At 40.9% G+C, this 24,622-nt stretch overlaps 1 long non-coding RNA gene across 2 annotated transcripts; it reads right to left on the bottom strand.

The window, feature by feature from the left end:
- Positions 1–17,643: 17,643 nt before the first annotated feature.
- LOC122992322 lies at positions 17,644–23,754 on the bottom strand. Of its 2 annotated transcripts, XR_006406018.1 has the most exons (4): positions 21,936–23,754; positions 18,814–18,954; positions 18,169–18,285; positions 17,644–17,827 (listed from the first exon to the last, which is right to left on the bottom strand). It is a non-coding gene; the product is annotated as an uncharacterized LOC122992322 (long non-coding RNA). The 2 variants fall into 2 exon arrangements; XR_006406017.1 differs by lacking the exon at positions 21,936–23,754 and having other exon boundaries at positions 18,814–21,923.
- Between the last annotated feature and the right edge of the window lie 868 nt (positions 23,755–24,622).

Below are 24,622 nucleotides of genomic sequence, written 5' to 3'. Positions count from 1 at the left end.
ATAACACAGAGACAGCACAGCATGCAATGTGTAGGGAAGAACTTCAAAGCGATTCTTGCTTTGCACTTTTCATTTATTGCCTATTTTTTACAACCTAACTTTGTGGAAAGGAGAAAGGTTATGGAGTGTCCCTTGGGAGCACTTCATGTTTGTAAGTAGCTCAGCTTTATCTCTGGTTAACACCCCCAACTCCAGGAGTGATATCCAAATTGGGAAGTGTGCGTCATGTAGCAGGTGGATGTGACTCCCCTCGTTGAAACCTGTTGATAGACGTAACAGCGGAGCAGAGGAGAGAGACTGAAATAACAATGCAACTTTCCTGCACACTGGTATTTGACATGGGTTTTTTTTTCTTTCACAAAAACAAACAATTTTTAAAATATTTGTATGAAACAAATATTCATAAATTTCTGTGCTTTGCCAAATAATGTATTTGTATTCGGGCCCACCCCTACTACCTATCTAGCCATCCACCCAAACCGCCTCCTCTTAGTAAGCCAAAATCACCTTATGAGAGAAAAGACAGTCACATTATATTGACATCATCTGAAATTTGTCACTTCCCCTGTCACTCAAATGTAACTGTAGGTCATTTTGGCGACTGAATTTACAACCTAAATGGCGTGAAACGGCAAGCGAAAACCAAAAAAGTGTTGACATGTGAAATGACTTAAGAAATTGGCATGTTATTCATACACCATTTGGTGATAACAGGCTGGTAGGGTCTTAATGACAGACAGAGCTTCGTCTCCTACTGTGATAAAAAGATGTGCACCTCTTGACCACAAAACCGCCCAGTCACGTCTTCAATCACTTAACAGTCTGAAGTCATAGATGTGCCCTCAAAAGCAAACAAGTGTCATCCATTCAACAGAATCACTGAACCAGAGTTGGCTGACTCTATACACTCACTACGCAAGTTGTGTAAAGCCCCGCAAATTATGCAAGGGCCCCGCCTCCTCCTTGTGTCAAAGCATTTTTTTAAATCTTTTTTTTTTGAAGCAGATGAAGCAGAACTATCCTTTTGGTCACGAAAAGAGAAAAAAAAACACCATGAGAGTGAATTGCAGGAACAGCAATCAGGTAAACTTTGAGTTTGATGTCATCAAATAACAGGAACGTTAATGTTGATGTGCTAGCTTGCAGTGCATCTCTCTTTAGTCTGTCTGTCTCGCTAACCTTGCTTGCCCGCCACTTCCAGGGCTGTGTTCTATGACGTGTTTGATAAAGGTGAGAGTGAAATACAACTATTTGATGAACACCAATGGGCAATGGTGTTTTTTTAAAACTGCTGCTTAGAAAAGATTACCACATTGTGCATGAACATGCAATGCGCCTCTATAGATCCACATCCAGTCTCAGCCAGTACTAACACTAGCTTGTATCGGTCTACTTATTCTTAGACCAACAGATGGAGAAAACTGTTTTAAAGGAGGGAGGATTGTAGTGAGAGCATTGGGGTGTCAGGTGTGACTGTGTGGCACAAATGGTTACATGGCTCATGGGTCAGGTAGGAGGGCCCCTTAGCAGAATTTTGCTTAAGGCCACAGGGAGGTTAGGACCGGTTCTGCACTGAATCACTTTGTGAGTGCAGTGTTATGGGAAGCACCCTCATAACAAAGTGCAGAAGCTCCTCTGCCACAAGTGCAACATAAGTCTAAGGAACGTTTGTGACACTGATGTGGAGTTATATATTTAAGTATTTGCTTTAGTCAGTGCTCATCCTGCAGCTTTTAAAATAAATATAAAGATGAAAATAAATATATGTAAGATAAATAAGAAACCACTTTTCCTCTGTTCTTTTCTTTTCTTCTTACCATTGATAATACAGTGCATACAATAAGTAGATAAGGACAATGACAATGCTTAATTGTCAGCCTGAACATGTAAATCAAAACCAAGTACATAAAAATTTCAGCATCTAGTTTGTTTTGTTTGTTTACTTAATTCAACCTAATAATTTACTGCACTTGTCAATAAAGCAACAATGTTTTAAATCAAGTTTGATGAATTTTAGTTTTTCTCAATAATATCTGACAGACCTTAACAAGTGATTCCCTCCGTCTTTGATCACCCTCCTTAGGTATCAAAGCAGTTAGGAAGATCGTTAGAAAAGTACAACCTGGCCTATATCACGTATTACAACTCCTTATCCTCAATAACAACCATGTGTGCAGTGCAACAAGTTTCAGCAGTAATGTCTTCATTGTTTTTCTATATACCATGAGATAGAAGAGAAGAGTGAACAGGACTTGAATTAATTGAAACTGATTTTCCAGTGATGACTAAATGCAGTTACGTGTAGTATAATAGTGCCTGATGGATTGCATAAACCACAGACATGCTGTTTTATGAACAGAATATGAATGAATTCATCAGTATTGGCAAATAGTATGAAACTGATTTTTTTTAATATCTAATACTGACTTGTATACCATGGAGTTGCCATAACTTTGGACTGTGAGATTGGATTAATAGGGAGGAAAACAGTGCAGATGAGATGAAGGGAGAGCAACAAAGTGTTGGAAGTTGGACCTTGTAATGATTTACACATCTTTTAAAAAAATGTTACATATCATCACAATGAAGCCTTTCACCATCGTCAATAATTTTATCACACTTTTCTCTAACAACCCTTAACTGCTCTTAGTCAAACTGGAACGACAGTACTGACTTAAAACTCAGCACATTTATTGTAATATGACTTTTAACCAATGGAGGGCAGTATGACTATGATGACAGGCATCGTCACAAAAGTGAAGGCCCAAATAAGCTCTGTTCAACACCCCCAAAACACTGATGTGTGGGGATACAGTGCATAATAAATACTACATGATGAATTTTGCGTCTTTGTCATTCAGATGTGACACTAAAGTTTTACACCCTGTGATTATAACTGACGAATGAAGAGAGAGGAAATATGCTAGATTGTTCATTTAAAAAAAGAAAAAAACATTTTGTGATTGTATGTTGTAGTCTACTCTACTTATACTCCAAAAATTTAACTGAAGTCTCTCAGCCCAAAAGATGTTTTACTTTACTTTGTCCAGCATAGTTATCTGGTCTGAGAGATACTGGAGTAACAGATTTTCACTATGCTATAAGATAATTTTCTATTCATAATGTTTAATAAGGTTTAAGAACACAATTTTAAAGATTGAAACATATGTCCATCATGGCTTTCATGTTTTAAAATATATTTTTAAAGTGGCTCATGTAGATATTTTGCTCCTATTTGCTTAAATGTCTCTTACCTTTTACAAGTATTCTGCCTCTAGAAATAAACATCTACCAATATTTTCTCGCAAATCAATGTTTAATTCTCTCTTTTTTTTCATTCAGCCACGTTTTGTTTCAAGCAGTCTTTGAAGAGCAGCAGTGGAGCCTGGGGATGGTTGGGGGTGAGTAAAGCTTGGACGGCAGACAGCACCTGAGAGCCAACCTCAAACCTGGGGGTAAGACCCACAACATGACCTCTACAGTCAGAGCGAAAACAAAGAAACAAAGACTGTTGCCATGTTTACTAAGACACAAAGGGCCCTCTGTGTACCCTACTGTAGTAGCGTAATTTTCTTAATTTGTTTTCATGTAGTCAGTGATTTTAAAATAGGTTTTGATTGTGTTAATTCTTGCTGTCAGATCCATTTGTATTTGCGCAGTGTTTTTTATATTCTCATGAATGTTACGTTTAATAATTACAAATATGACTTTTTCAGGTCCAATGAAGTTCTCAATTCAGTTTTCTTACTTGATTATTAATTTAGCATAAAATAACAATGTAATATTTTCTCCCGCTATACACACATCCACACTGATATATTACTGTACCTCTTCTTCTGCATTTCTCCAAAGAGCTACAGCAAACAGCTGCCTGATTAATAAGTTAGGTCCTCTAAATATGGCTCAGAGTCATGTATCTTTAAAAACTACTTAATAATGGTAATCAAGATTATCAACAACATACCAATTACATCTTTACACTTTCCTCTCTTAATTATGTATAGTTCTCCTTCACCGTGGATAAAAGGGCTGCTCTCTCGGTCTCAGGTGGATTGTTCATCTTAAGTGTTTATGATGGTGTATTTGTATCCCTTAAAGTGGCAGTGAGCTAAAAGGGCCTGTGCCTCTTCGGTGTGTGAATCAACCACAATGGAGGAGTTCCTATGTTTTATTTATTGATATGTTTTAGTAGGGGAAGACCTAGCATTCATTATCATAAAGGCCTCAAGATATCAAGTCACACACAAAAGACCCAGCCATCCCACAGTCTCACACACACACACACACACACAGATCAACACATCAGCACAAGAGGAGCAGGCCGCTTTGCTGTAGCGACTCCTCGCCAGCAACCATTGGTAGCTTCAGTGACAGAAGCTGACAATGTCAAAGTATCTTTGTCTCTCGCACATAAACTGTCCCTGAAGCTGTCGTTGTGAAAGAGATGTAAAACACAGGCTTTTTTTTTTCATAAGGGAAGCTTTTTTTTTTTTTATTCCCCCCTTCTAGTTTTTTTTAAATATGTCATATCTTTTCTGTCAGGGCCCTGGGGCGCCTGGTGGTGCTTGTGCTAGAGGAGGAGGAGTGTAAGCATCTGCAAACCCAGCGGAGTCTGACCATATTGTACCTGCGCTCGTCTTCATCTCGCTTATTTTGTCAAAAGCTCAAAGCGGTGAATTTTCAGACGTGTTGTCATATGATCTGTGTGTGTGTGTGTATGTGTGAATTTTTGTGTGTGTGTGTGTGTGTGTGTGTATGCGTGTGTTAAAGCAAGACAGCCAGTAGGAACAGATGTGGGGAAAGTCAGTAAAAACTCAATATGAACCCTGCAGAGGCCTTCCTCTCTCTGTTCAATTATTTAGAGTCAAAGAAAAGAGGCAAGAGTAACATATTTCCTCAGAAGCCACAATGTTCAGCAGGAATGAATAACATATTTATCTCATCTTTGCCAAATAGCCGGAAATGGAAACAAATACCTTCAATTGGATTCTTGGCTCTGGTGTTTTCCTTGAGCTGCTGGTATGTGTACTCATGCAGTCATATTAAAAAATTCCTCAGGACCAAAATCTATGGAATAGCTGACAAGAATACTTTTTCATGGTATCTAGATGTACACTTGGCAGTTTCAGGCAAAGCTTATCCTCTCCCGTCTCATGTGATGGGAAGGAGAGAAAGAGAGAGCGCAAGAGAAGGAAAAAGTGCTCACCTATTTAATTTGATTAGAGATTAGAGGAGGAAAAGAGTCACATTTCCTCCCTGGCACGTCTCTACTTGGCGCACTCTGACACCTGATTTTATAAAGAGATGTCACCGCCAAGCACCACGGTAATGCCTGTAATTACTCTGAACTCAAATAAATAAATAAATTTGCTTTTCTTTGTGAGAGTCTGACAGGTTTTCCAACATCCTAGACTGGAAAATTGCAGTGTGTGTGTGCACACAGGCGTGTACTTTTTTTTTTTTGTGGTTGTGTATTTGCGTATGTGTCTTTGTGTGGGTGTGTGCTTGTGTTTACATGTAGTGAGGCACTTGTAAAGGGAGAAATTCAGACAGGATGAAATTTTGACAGCTACAGTATAGCTTGTTTTCCCTTCTCTTCTTTTTTTTGACTGTGATAATCTCCGTTCAGCTGCACGCGCTGAAGGCAAACTTCCGTTTGAGACTGATAAGGTTCGAGGTGCAGCTTTGTAAATAATAAGGTTAGAGTTTCTACACAGTTGCTAGTGCCGCCGCTGATCTCGCTCCCATTAGCGACAATTGGCTGTGACCTCACCTGCTCAGCCATGCTGTCATCACTGAAGGTGTATCTACAGCAACAGCAGCAGGCGATTAGATCATCCACTCTGGTCATAGAAGGAGACATCCAGACAAACGTTGCTCTGCTGAACCAAAGGAGGTCTGATGCATGTTGTCATGAAGGCTGGCTCCTTGACTTTTGATATTGTTTAACTGCAAAAAAAACAGTTTTTTTTATTTCCTATTTGGGGGGAAAAAAATCTCAATCTCAAGACTCTCAAAAGCTCACAAAGCAACCAGCCTCTTTGTACGTACAGGTGTGCACTGCCTTTGTGATTTTTGTCATCATAGCCATACTGTCCTCCATTCGTTAGTAATTACAAGCCATTCTTATGGAGAATTGCATATTAAAAGTTGGTTCTAATATCTACAGTAGCCCACCTACAAAATAATTCAATTATGATTTAGTACAACACTGTCACAAACTTTGGCCTCCAAAAGACCTCTCTGACACAGTCAAGCTTCACCAAGAAGAGATGTATTTTTTATAAGATTTATCATAAGTTCTATTTGATTGCATAGAAGTATGTATGTCCTTGTGTTTGACACATGAACATACTACATCTCCCTGGAGATTTTTACACAACAGTCAGTTTACTCTTCGTGAGGAGCACTACTCAGCCTGTGAAAACAGTCGTGTAATGCCTTCTTTCTAGAGTCTTAAAAAATGTCATTGGAGTTATCTTAGCTTGTCTAGGGGAGTAAAAATGTATCACAAAAATGTGTATAATACACACAGGGGACATGCTGTTTGAAAAAACATAAAATTATACTATTGTTTGCATTATGGGAAATGCAGGATCCAGTGTTTTTGGAGTTCAACCCATACTAAGGAATAAAAGTCATGATATCTGTTGCTTCAGTTTTGACCAGCAGTCATGTCCCTCAACTTTATGGAAGTGCAACACTAATTAGTTGGAGATCTCCTATAACAACACACTACCAAAGTAAACTTTCACATTCATCTTCTTCATCAAATAAATTGTGTTAATAACAATAAGTGTTAAAAAAATCTCTCTCCTCAGGCATTTTTAAAGAAGGGATGTCATTAATTACTAATCAATAGCTACCCTGCAGCTTGAAGTAGATACAAAAAAATACATTTTCCTGATTAAGAGCAGCAAAGAGAAAAAAATCACTGGGCTTCCCTGTGCTGCCTGTTGTTAGGAGTACGGCTTTATTGATGGGATAACTCACCAGGAGGGAAGTTAGTGGGTTTTGAAAGAATCAGAAGATTAGAAAATGACATAGTCAGATAATTGCAGTAATGCTTTACGCTGGAATCATAATCCTTCTTTCCTCCCTCACCTTCCCATCACTCCCTCTCTTCTCCTCTTCTCTGAGTGATAGTCACGCTAATATTCAAGGCCTTCCAAAACTCTCTCCCTCCACCCCCTCAGTTTCTCTGGTCAATGAGCGTCAATCAGCATTCCTCATTGTGAGCCTGTATTTGTTTGGCAACAAATACAGGCTCACAATGCCTCTGTATCCCATGAGTCCCCTGGTATGCCACAGCGGTGTCAAGCAGTCACACCTCTCCGGCAAAGCAGATGTTCAGGATGCTCTTTACCGTCATGATCCGGGATTCACAAGTACAAACTGAAACTCGCCCTTTTTCCCTGACGAAGCCCTACCATATAAATTATAGATGGTGAAACAATCTTTAAACATGTTCATTAAAGACAACGCTTTCTTTAAAAAAAAAAAAAAAAAATCAGCTCATAAATATTTCTTTCAAGCAAATCTCAATACAACTCCCCCACCCCTCCCGTCGCCGCTCTATCCCTGTATCCCTCTCTTTTCCCAGTCAACTGGTACGTGTGCGGGGGGAGAGAGAGAGAGAGAGACAGTGCCTCAGCAACCTTGACTGGAGACAAGCAGGAGACACATGCGTGACTCTATCGACTTCGCCTGTGATGGCTGTTAGCTAGCTTTCCTCCAGAAGCTGAGCTGCCTGCCTGCCTGCTGATGTGCTATTACTCGCTCTGGAAGAGATGCTTGTGTGGAGGATGACACATTATTATCCTTTAATCTTGGTCTCAGCTTGTTGAGCATCAAATTGAAATATCCTGAACAGATGTAAAAACACATGTGAGCCTGGGCGCGCAAGCTGTGCTGCGCTTTGTTTCATCTATCCGTGATGTGAGCCTTAAGGAGAAGCTTTTTAAAATTTCATCACTATTCAAAAGGATAATTAATACGTACCCCCAGGCTTTGATTATGCGATACCCAGTGTGTACTGCTGGTGTTGCCATAATGAGCCACTCATCAGTGCTCTGCCTGTGCCTCCCCAACAAACATACAGTTTGCATAAGGTACTTAAGATTCTGCTAAGGTACCATCGTGTGTGTGTGTATGTGTGTGTGTGTGTGTGTGTGAGAGAGAGAGAGAGAGAGAGAAAGCTTATATGTGTATGCACCTGCATGTACTTGTATGTACTGTATGCTTGTATGTGTGTATGCATGTGAGGTGTGAGTCCCCTTCTCATTTGCAGTACAATGCTATAGGTAAGATCACACTGGTTGTTGCAGTTTGTTTACAAGAGGACCCCTGTCAGATTGTCAGCAGAAAGCTGGGCCCTTTCCATAAAGCTTGCCACTGCCTACACCCACACACCCCCTCCCTCACATACACACAAACACAGACCCACTATCTCTCTCCCTCTCCCCAGCCCGTTCCCAGCCTAAAAGCTGGTGAGGAGATGGTGGTTGTCAGCGAGTGGGTGCGGAGGTGAGGCAGAAGTGAGATGGGCAGGCAGGTGCAGACTGACAGGCCATGGAATACGAAGGGGAATATTGGGAGTTCACACATAATGAGACCTGTCAATTTGAATGCCTCAAGGCTAAGCAGTGAGCAGGTTGTGGCTGACGAGTGAGGCAGCCATTTCTTCTCAGGAAAAATATTTCAGGGTAATCTCTCACCCTTGACCCTGATCCATCTCCAAACAACACTGTTACCACAGCAATTACTCTGTCGTCGTATGAATGTTACCACTGCTGTCTGACTGGTAAAACACAAACTGATGCCATGTAAATTCAAAGACGACTGTTTTTACATTTTATCTGCTTGTTTTATGGGTTTGTATCAAAAATGTCAGCTAAAAAAAATCTTCAGGTGTATCATTGAGGGTATATCTGTTCGAGTCAAACCCTACCCAGAGTGCACTTTTCTTGTGTGTCTGCCTGACAGATAATAGGACATCACTGTCACAGGGTCAGGATCTCCACTGACTTCCTATTCCCTATACAATGTGCTGCTTCTGCTTAGAGATACTTGAGGATCCTGGTCCAAAGTAGTGGGGTACATGGGGAATAGAGAATGTCATCAGAGATTTGCCCAGGGCCTCAGATAGCCTGTGATGGCACTTTACCCTGTTAGGAAGTTAGCATGTTCACCCAGCACTGAAGTGACATGCGAGAGGGTCACTGGGACCTGCTGACAGCAGACGGACTTGTGCAACTTCTCTGTCCTTAAATCCAATTCCATGCTTGACACCGCACGGAATTAGCTTTGGACAGGTGAGTGATAAGTTCCCTGGGCACTTTTGCCAAATAGATCTGAGCCATCTCGCAAAGCAGTGGAGCCATGGGTTTCAGATTTTAAGTTGTACCAGCAATAGCAAATTGAGCTATAGCATATGGTAATCACAATCGGAGTTGAAGGTCTCTTTGATAAAGCAGACAGGCATCTGTGTCTATTTAAAAAGATGATCTTATCAATTTCTAATCAATAGTTCTCCTGCAGCTTAAAAGCGGATAAAATATACATTTGCCCCTGTAGAGTAAAGGGCTGAGAAAATCATTACGTTTGGCTGTGCTGCCTGTTTTCAGGGTTACTGCTTTATTGACTTGTGTAAATGATCGTTCACCAGGGAGAATGTTGGATTTTTAAAGGATAAATAATGAAAGAGGAAACAATCAGAAAAGAAACTGGATAATTACACTTAGAAGGTGGATACCTGACCCAAGCCCGATGGGACCTGATGGGTCGGGCTGGTTTCGGACAAAATTTTAGAAATGATGTTCAGGTTCGGTCAAATTTTATTATATTTATAACTGCTGAAGACATTGCGTAGTGTGTGTTTGTATTAAAACAATCTACCTATAGCCTATATAAAACAATGCCTTTTGACGGTCATCTACAAGGTGCCCACACATGTGTAATCAGGGTAAACAGGCAAGCTGTTACCATGGTAACAACAATTGCGTGACAGGGTAACACAAAGTGCTTCAGCTAACAATAACTGCATTGGGCTTAGGTCACATTCGGACATAAAAAACAGAATGCCTGTCGGGTTGGGGTTGGGGTTGGTTACTGTTCTCCCGGACTTGGGTCGGATTCGGACAGAAATATGCGGTTTGAGCCACACTGTAATTACACTAACACATTGCAATCATAATTATAATTTCCCCCCTCTTTTCTTTTTCCTCTCCTCTCTGCTTTCTCCTTCACCTTCCCATCACCCCCTCTATTCTCCACTTCTCATCTTTGAGTGACAACCATAGTGATACTCAAGGCCTTCCAAACCCCTCTCCCCTCTCTCCCTCCATCCCCCGGCCTCTCTGGTCAATGGGTGTCAATCAGTGCTTGGCCCTCACGCAGATTGGCAACAAGTATCCTCGTGCTCACGAAACAATTATGACTGGGCTGCGGTGAAAATGGATTCCCGCGTTGACTCTCCACACTGTGCTCCTCTTCTCCCGGCCGACAGGGTCCTGCCATGGGAAGCAATTATTGCTAGATGCCAGCTGACAGCCCGATTCTATTGCCAGCGCGATCAGCCCTCATCCTCAGGCTTTCTCTAGGCAAATAGCATTCTCAACACTCAAATCAAACCTCTTACCAACCATTGGCTTCTATCAGAGAAATAGATGGTTCCCTTTGTTCCCCTGGACAATGCAATGGGAATAAGGCGGATACAGAGGCAGACAATAAAGAGGTGTTTTGATTTTGCAAGCTCTCAAGTCCAACCGCTCCATCTCCCCGGTGTGAGCACAGAGAAGGCTGGTGAAGAGGAGGTGTAAGAGGGTGTAACACTGCCCTGTGTCCCAAACTTATAGAGACAAGAAGACAAGGAGAGAACAAGGGAGAGAGCGAGAAAGAGTTTAATGAGTGCCCATCAAACTGATCGGCACCAATGGATTGATGACTCCCACTGCCTTTATAATATGGATGTGTGGTTGCATTTATTTCTACTGGCATCTCACTTTTCATCATACAACTTGTAGTTCTCAGAATTTTCACTTTTAATTTTGAGACATGCTGATGGGCTTACCCTAATAATTTGTAATCATACATCTGATTTTTAGATGGCTTAGTGGTGGCGATTTACAGTTATGTGCTGTTCTCTGATGATCAGTTGGAACCATTGTCCTTTCCAGTCCAGTAATATTAATAATGTTAAAAAAGCAAATACCAAATTGAAAAAATTAAAATGAAGACGGATTCTAAAATGTAGTCATTAGTGTCAAAATCTGTGATAACTCAGTAAAAATTGAACTGCTATATGAAAACTCTGAAGGCTCAGTATAATCATAAAAACTAATTAATTGGTATAGAATCTGCGTATAAGAATAACAAGTGGGTTAACTCGTAATTGACACATTTTAGTCAGTTTGTTTTGAAACTGAAGACAGTAGATTATCTGGGCAACAGGCTAAGATTGATGTGATGGCTTAAGAGGATGAGTGTAAGATGAATGAGCCTAAATTAGCGAAAACGGTACAATTAATCGTTATAAAAGTCAAACAGTCATCTGCCACTTTGCTTATTAATTGAATAAACACATCAAGGCAAAGTTCAGTCAATCCTTTAATCACTTTAATTAATGCACATTGTTCTATTTCCCTCTCCCTCTCTTTCTGTAGCTCACTCTTTCCCTCTCCCTGTGTACCTATATTTGTGAAATAATAAATAAATTAGAATACACACACTGCCACCAACTAATTATCATGCAAATAAAGCAGCAACAAAGCATGGTGGGACTGTTAATCTGTGCCAGATCGCGGGTGAAATTCCCCAATGTGCTCAGAGATGTCCACCGTGCAATTAGAGAGAAGAGTGACTTGGGATGGGGTAGGAGAGAAGAAGAAAGCACAGCACTAAAGGACGGGAATGCTGTCAAATTAATTCTGTCCTCTCTCCCTTTTGCCTTTATGGAAAAGTAGCTGCAGTGTCTCGCTGTTATTTTGTCTTTGTCTCCTTCTCTCCATGTCTGAGGTAATGCTGTGCAAAATGTAAGTCTAAAGCCCTACTAGTGCCCCAGTGTTGGATGGAACAAACGCAAGCGGGTTTATCCCCTTGAGAGCATGAACATGCCCAAAAATGTTCATGGCAGTCAGCCTAATATAGGACATAGAGCAAAGCTAAAAATGTTGTCCTGAGGGTGGTGCTAGAGTAAATGTTATTGGGCACAAATGAGCTGTTGCACTTCAGCGAGGTATTTGCTGCTAATGCTAACAGGCATGAGTTGATGTCTTGGCTCTGCTCAGTCGGTATTGTGACAAATATAGTCCCCAACAGATACTCTAAATACTCCTGTTTAAGTGACATTCTAAAAACTGAAAGTACATATTCCTGACATTTTTATATTTACATCTTCAGCGGGAACAAATGGGCTTGGGGCTGAGAGCTGCAGACAGGCAGACAGACAGAAGTCGGACAGCAGTGACAAACTGAGTATGTTGGTTTTGGTCTTTTCATGGGGTCTTTTGTTGCTAATAACAAAGATATACAATACTTCCGGCCTTTTTCTGTCATGCTTATTTCCATGTTCTGATCATCATTTACTCTGTATCACTTTACTTACATGTCATAAAAATTCCAAGCCAAAAATTTGGATGACTGAAATGGGGCAAAGCTTGCAAGCTAGATCACTGGAGTGCACCACTATCAGCCCAGTATACTATAGGAATTAGGTTCATATTGGACGATTCTCAACCTCACAATTTATGTACAATGCCAAAGTTCCATGCCAATCCAGGAAGTAGTGCGTCCTATACAAGTCAAGTCAATTTTATTTATATAGCACTAAATCACAACAGAAGTTGTCTCAGGGCACTCTTCACAAAGAGCAGGTCTAGACTGTACTCTTTAATTTACAGAGACCCAACATTCCCCCATGAGCAAGCACTTGGTGACAGTGGCAAGGAAAAACTCTCATTTAATAGGAAGAAACCTCAAGCAGAACTGGGCTCTAGGTGCTTTAACCCAACCAGTCAAGGCAGATGGTTGGGTTGACCAGTACATTAAGTATTGAGGTGGAAAGTAAGGGTATGGTGTTAAGGGTGGTGGATGGGCGCATCCAACTTTCATGTAGGAGGCTTTAGTTTGACCTGCACTTAACATTTAGTAACCATGAACCCTACCCTTAACCATGTTAAGTCCTCTTCAGAGAACAATCTTGTCCTGAACTCCTCAAAAATAAAAGAACTCATAATAGACTTCTGGAAGGACAGTGCAGACCCTGATCCACTATACATCAACAGGGACTGCGTGGAAAGGGTCCCTGTTTTCAAGTTCAAGTTATGCACATTGCTGAAGATCTCTCCTGAACTACCAACACCACAGCAGCACTCAAGAAGGTGCAGCAGCGACTCCACTTCCCTCAGGAAACCCAACCTGCAGGAGAAGCTGCTGGTGTCCTTCTACCGCTGCTCCATCAAGAGTGTGCTGAGGGGAACCCTTCAGAGGGTCATTATACTGCCCAGAAGATCATCGGCTGCTCACTGCCCTCTTCAGAGAACTTCAGCTTTCCCTTCCTCAGTAGAGCAGCCAACATACTGAAAGTCCCATAACACCCTGGACATCATCTGTTTGACCAGCAGCCCTCTGGTAGACGCTTCAGGTCCATCAAATCATGAACAAACAGACTTAAAAACAGCTTCTATCCCAGAGGCATACAAGAACTGAACAACAACTGACACTGACTGTCTGGGACCTGTGTGACTATCAGTACTACATTTATTGTATTCTTTTATATCTCATTGTTTTATAGGTTACAGCAAATATATATATATATATATATAATTTGCATATTTAGCGTCTTAAATTAGTTTAGTGTGAACTCTTCTATTTTTAATTGCTGTTTGTTATGTGTGAATGCACCGTGAGGATTGCTACTCAATTTCGTTGTACTCTATGCAATGACAATAAAGGAATTCTATTCTACTCTATTCATTTTCAATGAATGTAGTCCTGGGCTTTACAGAATCATCTGATTGTCCGGCACTTTGGTTGCTGCCACACTCAGATGACATATTCTGTTAGTTACAACACACATCCAGCACACCCTTTGCAATAAATATGCCTATTTAAGCTGTCAATATTCTGCACACTCTATTTCTCTGCTGTGCTGCTGCTGTACTGCTCATTTGCAAACTCTCCTGCAACAATACTTCTGCTGATACTGCTGTTCATATAGCCTTTAATAAGCCTTAACCTTGTCCCAGCATCCACCTGTGGGCTCTCCAGAGTCTGCTGCGCTGAACTTGGTGTATGCTTGCACGGATTGACGAGGTCAAAGCCTGGACTCCAAATATCAACTCTGCATACTTTTGACTTGCATAATAAATCCGTTCCACATGAGTCGGCTGACTGAACTTGTGTTTAAATGCATCCACTATAATCCCATTACCAAACATTTTAATCTGGACAAAGAGATCCAAAGAGGGATTTGTAGTTGATAGCTTGTGTAGTACCAGCACTGCAGCGCCATAGTCTTTGTTCTTTGTTTATGAAGCCCTTCATAGATTAAACACACAGAGACACACCCACCAAATGCATCACCTGCTGTGTCAAAGCAACTGCACTTTCAGAGAGCGCCTCCAACTTTTAGCCATTAACCTACTTTGGAACACTTGAATTCTCACAGGTAATTACTTCCATAGACTACCCCCACACAAAGACAGTGATAATCCTATAAAATAGGCTGCAAAGAGGACCTTGTTTAAAAATTCAGACCCTATCTTGATTCATCCCCGGTGAATTCAAAGCACACACCAAGGGTGCTCAGCTTGGAGAATTAAAATCAAAGAAAAGAACCAATCAGATGCACCCTTTTTTTCTCAGTGGCGATGTAGGGTAAATATGCCACAAAATAAGAAAACAAACAAGAGCAAAAGGGCCTTATTATCAGCAGCCCCATTATCATAACGATCTGATTTGCCTAAATCATGTCCTTATTAGGCCCCAAAGTCTCTCTGTCCCCTGTGGGTAATGAGAGGCCAGGCTGGGATTCTTCTCCTAGCTCTGACATGTCTTTTATTACTCTTACACTAAATGGAGGCAATGATGAACATTTCAGTCATGTGATTACTTGCTGTGTACCCTTGATGTCAGAGGGGAAAAGTGGTGTGCCCTCTTTTAATATTTGATTGTTTTTTCTGTGTAATTTGGTCCAATTCATCATTTGAGCCTTTCATTTGCTCGCTCTGTGACATTTGTCTAATGTGGATGTCCTGATTATTGGACTCTGATGCTGTGTTAGCCTTTGATGTCCAATTCCTTCTTCTTGTCCCAATTTTGGCCACAGCGAGTGCAGAAAACTTTCCCCTCACTCTATTCCAACTTTTACAAATTTTGCACGGAGCCTATTTGCTGTGCCCTGCAAATGACATAGCCAAATTATTCACAAATGCTTTGCAAAATTATGATAAGGGCAAAGCTAGATAATCTAAATATTTGTTTTTCATGTGTTCTGATTAGTGAATGTTGTAGAAACAGCAGGAATACTTGGGAATGTATGCTTGAAAAACACATGAGCTATGCAAGCTTGGTTGGGCAGGAGAAGCTGTAAGCGGTCCAGGATCTCAATGGCATCAGAAAGGAGAGTTTTGCCCAATGAACATGTATAACAACAATTAATGTCATTGGCAGGATTGAGTCTTGGATGTGAACTGTCCATGAAATAACAAGCTGCTTGTCAAGCACCCCATCAGCAACTGTTTGGAGCAGCAAAACCTGTACTGTATGGAAGCAAATATGGGTCAGTAATATTTTGAGCTTGCGAGATGATGTTCACAAATAATTTCACAGTGTGTTGTGTATTTAGCTTGCAGTTAGTTTGCTGTTACTGTAAGGCAACGCAGTTGTCCAAATGCACAGTTTCAAGTTTAGGAAGGCTGCTTTATGTACCCAGAATAGAACAGTAATGTAGCTTTAGGATGTCCACAAATGTCTGCTAGCATTACCAAAGTAGCAGCATCAACAGCTGGCAAGGCAACTTTTCAAGCTGAAGGCAAACCAAGATTGAAGACATGTACTGTAATTACACATAGTTAGACATGAACGCTAGCCCACTTCTTTGTATTTACAATTTTATGGATGTAGGACAGTCTAGCTGCTGTGGGATTACAGAAGTTTCATTGTAAATGTGAAGATAGTATCACGTTCATATTGACTTGCTTACTAAGCTAAAGTTAGTATTAGCTGTTAGCTTAGGTAAGGTTGATGGCAAAAGTGAGCCAGTAAATTAGCAGGAAGTTGATTATATTTTCTGTGTTGCAATTGGTCTGCATTTTAATTTTATTCTGTGTCTTGGTACAGGTAGAGGTGATGTTGAGATCATTCCTGTGGGTACTTCTGTGATCCGACAGAAGTTCACATTGGAAATGTGAACAGTGGACAGGAGCACAGCAGGGTTTGTGGAAAACGGTGCAGATTGTCGATGATCCTGGCGCTGAGGATCCTGCTCAGTGTGTTGGTCAGAAATGCAGGGAAATACTGACCGCTGAGGAAAGGAAATGCTACAACCAATGATTAGAGACAATTCCAACGCTGCTGCATATGGAGGCTCACATATTGCAGGAGGAAGTGTTGCACAGTGGATCAGATTCAGGAATGACACCCAGGTAAAAGCTGACCTGCCAGACACAGTGGCAGATTACAGACAGTATTTGCATGGCAGTGTGGAACTCTTGGTCCAGGTCACACACCTGTCATCAAAAATTGCTGTTTTTGGAGAATCTAAAATCCAGTGACTGTGTCACAGAAAGTACAGTTTCATCGGTATGAGGATGTAGCTTAGTAGCTTGTAAATAGTTTGAGGTTCTTTATACTGTAAGGTTACTTAGGTTACTTATGTACATTTTATTTTCTATATAATATTTCTTGTGCTATTATTTCTTTGACAATAAAGTGACTACAGTGAATTGTTTCTGAACAAATACATGTTTGTTACATCATTGTACCATTAACTATTTTTTAGGGCTGTAGTCAACCAAAGAAAATCTTGGTCGACTAAAATCGTACATAATCTTCAACTAATCGATTAGCACAGTAAAGTCGGCAGCCACACATTTCTCTGTTCTGTATTTCTCTGTTTTGTGTCTTTGGGTTATGCTAGCCCATTGTTGCAAACTTTGGAGCTAACCCCCTTTACTTTTCCAGCATTTGGGGAAACAACAGACATGACTTTTTAGCATTTATTAACTGACACACTGTAGTCTGTACTGTACATCTACTGCTAGACTGACAACTTACTACTGACCTTTTCCTCTGCCCCGCTCACATCCACTGTCACTTCTCTGCCCCTCGCTCTTTCCCACTTGCTACGCAAACATACTCCTTAACGGAGCCACGCTTCCAATAGTTTCCCAGGCAACGACAGAGGTTGACTCCCGTACCGGAACAGTGCTGCCCAGAGACTCCCAAACGCTATCGAGTTCAAATATTATTTCGGATAATATTATATATTATTTCGGACGAGAGCAGACTACAGCCCTACTATTTTTACTAGACCCTCACCTTAATTTTGAGTAATAGCATGGACAAATCAATAAATAGTTAATCATGACATGCAGTCTTTAAGAAGCTATACAAAATGAATTATGACTTTTTTGAGTTGTAAGAATTTATTTGTCTCAAGAATAACTATATATAGAACATTGGATTACAAATCACAAATATAAATGAACAGCTATACAGAGGGCAATTTAATACGGCAAATATGTAGTTTGATGTGGTTGGGTGACTCGATACTTCACAGGTGGTCTTCATCTGGTGCAGGGGCAAGCCTTTGTCTCTGTGGCCTCTGGAAAAAATACAATTAAAAATCTCAAAGAATCCTTAAATGCCAAGAAAAAAAAAAGAAAAGATGCTGTTTGGAAACATTAATAACAAACAGATGCAGCCTGTATTGTTTTGAAATACTTTGTTACTTTTCTGTTTTCAGAAAGCAGCACTGACAGTTTGACCAGAAATGACTCTCATGCCAAATAGATTAACTGGATGAACAATATTCATATTTTGTATGTATGATGTAACAACTACCTCTTGCACAGCAGTGGAGTCACTGATACATTTTCATGCAATGCCATGCCTCCTGCTGATCTGTGTGTCTACAATGGCTCCTGAATGGATGGAATGGCTCACCTGGCCTTCTGGATCAAAGTTGTGGCATCCTAGACCCTGATAACACTCATTTCATTACAGTACCATGGCCCTCTGAACTTTTGGGATGGAGCTGTAGTCTTTGGCCTCCTTCAGTATCTGAAATAGGAGAATGACAACTCATGTCTACTAGCAAATACAGTGCTGTTTCTCACAGATGTATCTAGCAACTACACACAAAGTGAAATATTTGCTTATTGGCACAAGGGAAGACTGGATATTACCGTTCTTAGACAGATCTTAGAAATAAAGCTTCAACATCATCAATGACAGTGCAGTACATTTAATGGTTAGCCTAGTAGTGTGTACATTATTAAGTCAAACATGACAAAGCAGAGCAACAGTATGTAATATGGCCGAGCAATTGGTTTGCCTTCAGCTTGAAAAGTTTCTTGTCAGTGTTGATGCTGCTACTTTGGTAATGCTAGCAGACATTTGCTAACATCCTAAAGCTACATTACTGTTCTATTCTGGATACATAAAGCTGCCTTCCTGAATATGTAAATATACATTTGGACAGTTGAGTTGCCTTACAATAACAGCAAACTAACATAGCAAGCTAAATACACAACATATTAAATGTTTACCATTATTATCTATAGCATCCTCAAGTAAAATTTAATCTACCTGGGTTGCAGGAGACCCACACTGTCGTCCATCTTAAAAAATCGACTAGATCTTCCAGGACCTGCAGGGGGGATGAACGCAACAGAACCATGTGCCCTCTGATTGGACAGATTGACTCTATGTTTGACCAGTCAGATTCAGCTGTAAAATCAGAGTCAAAATTCATGCTTGTAACTTGCACTTTGTAGTTGTAATTTCAGTGTTGCATATACAGGTAGGAAATTTGTGTGCCCGCTTCTCAGACTTTGTGAAACCTCACTGTTGAAACTATTTATACACAAATTTTAATTACACATACACAAAATATTTCTACAGCTTCAAAAACTTTTTACACGTGCAAATTATATGTGTGCACAAAACTTTTTCACACATGCACAAACTATTTCTACAGCGGCAAAACTTTCTTACACATTTACAAATATATAAATATACAAGTTCACACATTCAGATACGTGCATGCAATTTTTTTTCACATGCACACAAAAGGTACAACTGCAGGCTGTGAAATTATCATTTCACAAGCTCAAAATATTAATGACCCTTATTTGCTTCCATAAACATGAGTCTTGTTATAAAAACTGAAAACAGAACAAATTGGTATGTAAACATCTGAAAAATGCCAAGGAAATATTTTTGCCACATCGAAGGAGAGGAGGGATCAAAATACTCAAATTATTCACTCGCTGTGTCTGCCTCGATCTGTTTTATTATTTCAAAAAACAAAAACCCCCCCATCAATTATAAGTTAAAAATGTGAGGGAATCACATTCATTATTTTCATTACACGTACCCACCAAATTGCATCAAGCTTATGAAATATTTCTTCCTCCTGTTCAAAGGCTTGTTAGAGCTTGTATTCAATTACAACTGTGGCTGTAACATGCTGTCAGGTCTCTTTAGCCAATCATTAGTCAGGGACTATTCCTCGCTGCACAGTCAGCCTGGCAGAGTCAAGCTAGCGAGCGAACGACAGGCCTAATTGTTGTTCAGTGGCTAAAGGTCGGCTAATGAACCAGGGGGCTGATGGAGGCTGTTGGTGTGAGGGTGGCAGGGTGGGAGGAGGGGGCTGCTCTCAACACACAGAATTTGCAAAACTTTCCCCAGATCAAAGTGGTGAGGAAGCAGGGCATTCTAGGAATTTTTCAGCCCCAGATTAGGTCTGTCTGAGATGTAGCTTCAAGATTTGAAAAAGCACGAAGGAAAGGAGTGTGTGCATCTGTGTTTGTGTGTGTGTAGGGGTAAGATTAAATCCCTTTTCTGTAAATTGCAATCAAAAATGAGATCATTACTTATGACTGTAATCTGACCATTGGTCTGATTAACATAAATCAGTTTCTCTTTACTAAGGAACAGCCACTGATGTCTGACCTCCAGCTAAAATTGACTTAAACGTTGATTCTCCAGCAGTAAGTGACTTTCATCAGAGACAAAACAGCAATAATTTCCCTTTCTCTTTTCATGGTCAAATTACTATATGACTTAAAGTACTCCATGTCAGGTGAGCTCTCTACGTCACTCTCATACTCTTTCTCATACCTTAATTAGTCCTTAAACACTGCGGCTCTGACTGAAGCCTTTTACTCTGTATGACAGGGCAATGATGTGAGAATGGGCTGGGGTAACATGCGACTACTCTATGAGCCCTGTTTTGGCAAAGAAACAAAGGGAAGCTTAAGTATGCCTAGACAGTCACAATGCTGTTGATTCCCTTTAGGCTTAGAGGACGGGTAGCGTGTTGTGAGAACCTGCCACAGCTTTTTAAAGCTGATGGAGCTGAACTACTGTACAGTACCTACAGCATCAACCCACATGTACAGTAGGTACTGTAAGTTAAAACATTGCAGCAGTTTTGTTGGTCCATAAACATGTAAGCATTTTATGATCTGAAGCCACTGTCTGCAGTTATCGGGACAACATAAATTGTCCATGCCCTTTATGATGATGATAATGCAATGGTAAAGGTTTAATTAGGCTTAGACACAAAACAACTTGGTTAGGTTTGGGGAAAGATCATGGTTTGAGTTAAAATAAGTACTTTGTTAAGGATTGTGGTTTGGGTTAAAATTAGTACTTCTTTAAGGTCAGGGGATCTTCGTCATCATGGTTACAATAACAACCATGTGGGTAGGTAAGGATACAATCGTTGTCATGATTTTAAAAAGACAATATTGTCTTGCGGTTGGAAACAGTGACCTCCCATGATGAAGTCCAATGTTTTGTTGACCCATCCATTCACCACATGGACTTTGTCGCTCTAAATAACATCATCTGATTTCCTCCTTTGCTCCAGTCATAATTACTACTAGTACATAAACACATGTTGTTCTGGGACACTTGCATAAACAACCGATCCTGTTATTTTTCTTGGAAGGACAGTCTCAGATATCCAGTCTCAGTGAGCCCACTTTCCCTTTTAATACATCTATTCTCAAGCATTTACAAATAACTGAATCAAATTTTAAAATTATAGATAAAAAAATTCTTTTCATACAAAGAATCTTGAGAGTGAACCCATGTCGGGGCCCTGGAGTTGGTTGCATCAGCTGTTTGTAGGTTTAGACTTGTAAGTTAGATGCAAGTGTTTACGAAGTGTAGATTTACGCGTCACAAATTAAAACGGGCTGCACCACACAAATTAGCTGCGAATTTAGAACAACCTGCTGTCAGGAAATAGTGTATGAATAACAATTTCTTAAGTCATTTTGCGTATTATGACTATCCATTTTTTGCTTTTCATGTATCATTTCACCCCATTTAGGTCGTAAATTCAGTCGCCAAAAATGACCTATACTTACGTTTGAGTGACGGGAAGTGATGCATTTCAGTTGACGTCAATATAATGTGTCTTTGTTTTCTTTTATAAGGTAGTTAGAAAAAAGTTGCAAAAGCCACAGGAGAGCACTGTTCAAGACCTCTAACAAAATGTTATGAATATGTAAAATGCAAACCTAAGCATCTGTGTGATTGATTGTCGCAAACCAATCCCCCGGGCTCATAGCGTTCAGTGGCTGTTAGCATTTTGAACCTGTAAGTTTGTAGGTATTTGCTTAACACTCGCAGGTCTAGAATAGGACAAAGCCCTCCCCCTTTCTTCGGAACAACAAAGTAACAGCTGTACCAACCTTTGTTCATCCCCGAAGCGGAAACCATGCTTATTGCGTTCTGTTCAACAGAGTGTTTATTTCCTCCCTCATTACCGCTGCTGCCTCTTCTCCTACAACTGTATTTATTACAGAGAGGAAATGGGGCAGTCTGACCCGGAACTGTAACTGGTAACCCATGGCAACGGTTCTGTCTACCCACTGAGAGGTTGCGCATGCACGCCATTGAGGGAGGTGAACTGTTAGCCGACTGACCTGCAGCACTGTATGGGAGGGGCTGTCACCCTCTGGTGTGGGAAATGACATCACCAGTCTGCCCCGATTTATTTGATTTGCAGTGTTTTGAGTACAAAATGCACCTTTTACTGGATTCAACAGTTGAACATTCATGATATTCATACAATGAACTGAAAGAACTTTATTGGGGCACTGAGAAAGTGACAAACATTGGGAACACTTGCTGTGGTCACCTGAGAAACATTTAACGCACCTGGGCTACAACCTGAGGCAACAAAAGTGCATTTGTGTTTATGGGGGAGGTTTGTGCTTGAGAGACTGTGTTAGGGGAGTGCAATACCTTTTGGGACTGGACCCCTGAACAGAAGTGGAAGTGAACATGTAGGTGGCCTCTTGGGTGGCAACAGATGAGGGGCAGCAGTGTCTCCCTGCTGCTGGAGTCCCTCTCCGCTCAGTCCCAGAGCTAGGAGGAGTGTGGTTTCTCCTCCTAGGAGCTGATCCCCTCTGGAAGCCTGGTGGCGGAGCCTTGCTTCAAGCTGAGGAGTGCAGAGTTTGACCGGGTTGCTGCTTGGGTTTCACATCATGTATGGCGATTGTGCTGCACAGAGCCTCTGTCTGCTTCTTCCTCAGCTCAAACTTCACCTAAATAGTGTCGACTGACTGCCCAAATAAACCCTCAGCACACAATGGCTCGTTCAAATAAACAGCCCTGTCCCTATCCGGAACATCAGAGAGAGTCAGCCACAGGTGTCTCTGCACCACCACTGTCACGTGGAGAATGTAATCCGTGGCAACTCTGACCTCATTGAGAAGTGGTGCCAGTGGACTGTCAGGGGGCATCGGTTTCCCAAGCTCCACCAGACACATGGCTTGATATGTCTGAAGCATGGTGATGGAGCTCAGAGCATGGGCGATGCCTGCCTGTGCCCAGTATATCTTCTCCAGCTAAGATGTGAAGAACCTGCAGTGCTTGGATGGGAGAGCTGTAGTGCCACCCACGCAATGGTTGTGGGATTGGGCCAGATAAACTAACAGGGATAGCTCCAGGATTGACCAAACCAGCCTTTTCGACTTCATCCAAATCCAAATACTGTCCATAGCCAGGCACTGTGATGTGGGTAGTCAGTGGTTTGTTGAAAACTTCTTCTTCACCTGTTTAGGGTTGGTGCTCATACCGAGATACAAAGCCCGTGGATGAAACGCACATGAAATTAGCGCCTCGTGGGTAGCCAGTGGCTATCACCAACAGGGGCTGTTAAGCTAACTTCCAGCTGGCAGTAGCTTACCAAAGAACTGAGCTAACTAGCTGTAGCTAGCTAGCCTGACTCAGCAGAGGTGTCCTTAGTAAGGTGAACAGCATAAGAACAGAGGGTTGACTGTGGTGAAGGATGTATATATCTGCAGGTGGGGCCTCACGTACGTCACCAGAGATTATCTGCTTAAAAGGCATGAGTAGAGGTGTCTTCAGTCAGGTCATGCAGGGGCAGTGATATCCCATACTATATGTGTTGTACTGAGTGAATCGACTGAAAGGGAACCAGACATTTTTACCATCACATTGGGACAATTTTACCGTCACATTGGGATATTGGATACTGTTAAATTGGACATTTTTTCTGTCACATTGGTATATTTTTACCCAACATTTTAACCGTCACGTCAGGCCTTTTACTGCCGTTAAACTGTTAATTTTTACAGCATTTTACTAATTATTTTAACCCAAACCATGATCATTCTACCCCAAACCTAACCAGGTGTTTTTGTGCCTTAACCTAACCAACAGCATTAAATCACATGTGAAAAGCTTAAAATGCATAGACATCATACGTAAAATGTCCTTAAAAGTGGCATGCTATTTATATGCCATCCGTGAGTTCATGTTGTTTAGAACAGTGGTTAAACTCCTGAACAGAACTATGGCTGTGTCTGAAACAGGGTAGGAAATTAACTTTCTTTTACAGGGACTTTATTTGCCCTGCAATATGTTTGGGGCAATTTGGATAATTTCCAGGGCAATTTTTTCAAATGATGGGAAATGACTCCTATTTAAAAAAGCAAAGCAAAAAAAGCAAAGGGAGCAGCTGAATTTATAATGCAACATTTAATTGTTAAAAATACTCACACTGAGTTATAATCCCAGTTACAGATTATAACTGTGTGAGTATTTTTACCTAGTTAATGCATATTTTATTTTCAAAAGTATAAACAATAAACACAACGTTAGGTAACAATTTCGCCTGATTGTGTGGAATGTTATGTATGGCACTCTATGGTTTAAAATAACATGTGCTATGACAGCTTTGGTAGCTTTTTTAGACACAGGGCAGAGCATCATCTGTCATTTCGAACTGATTGTGACTGCAAATTAAAAAACACTCTATGTTGGCAACCTTACTATTAGTAGCTGTTACAGCTGCCTCACAACCTTGCAACACTTGAACAGGAGAAGGGGGCGGGGATTATGCCGGTAC

Source organism: Thunnus albacares, chromosome 11 (genome assembly GCF_914725855.1).
Source record: "Thunnus albacares chromosome 11, fThuAlb1.1, whole genome shotgun sequence".
In the NCBI taxonomy this organism is placed as follows: Eukaryota; Metazoa; Chordata; class Actinopteri; order Scombriformes; family Scombridae; genus Thunnus; species Thunnus albacares.
The sequence above is the reverse complement of the archived record's forward strand: the minus strand, read 5'-3'. Positions and strand labels throughout refer to the sequence as shown.